Genomic DNA, 559 nt, shown 5'->3' with positions numbered 1-559 from the left:
GGGGGGTGGGGGCGGGGGCGCGGGAGTGGGACGCGGGCTGAGGAGCGGACCGCGCTGGGGTCGCGTAGCCTCGGCCTGAATAGGACCCTCACTTCATACGTGAGGAAACTGAGACGCAGAGAGGGGAACTAGTCAAGGTCACAGCCAGTCGGTGGCCGAGCGCGGTGAAGAACCCAGGTCTCCCGGGCAGAGCGCCGCACTTCAAAGCATCCCACAGCCATTAGCGGTTTATAGCTTGAAAGCACCAGGAAGGCTTCCCTTCTGCATTTATGCCAGTAAACTCGCCAACCTTCATCGAAGGGGGTTCTCGCTAGTGCCTCGCCGAAATTCCCCTCACCTCTACCAGCTCATCCGGCTGATTCCTGGCCGGCCTCCTCGTCCAGACCGCCCCTCCCTCTGCCAGACCGCGTCCCACTGACCTCTGCGACCCACAGACGACCCCACCGAGCCTGGGTCACACTCCGCTGGTTGTGGCAGTGGGGGCAGAGGGTCAGCGCGGGAGGCCTGAGCTGCCCTGGGGGAGAGGAGGGAACAAAGGGGGCACTCAGTTCCAGGCACC

The sequence above is a fragment of the Propithecus coquereli genome, unplaced genomic scaffold (assembly GCF_000956105.1).
Source record: "Propithecus coquereli isolate 6110/MARCELLA unplaced genomic scaffold, Pcoq_1.0 Scaffold328, whole genome shotgun sequence".
Lineage (NCBI taxonomy): Eukaryota > Metazoa > Chordata > Mammalia > Primates > Indriidae > Propithecus > Propithecus coquereli.
This window is presented reverse-complemented; position numbering follows the sequence as displayed.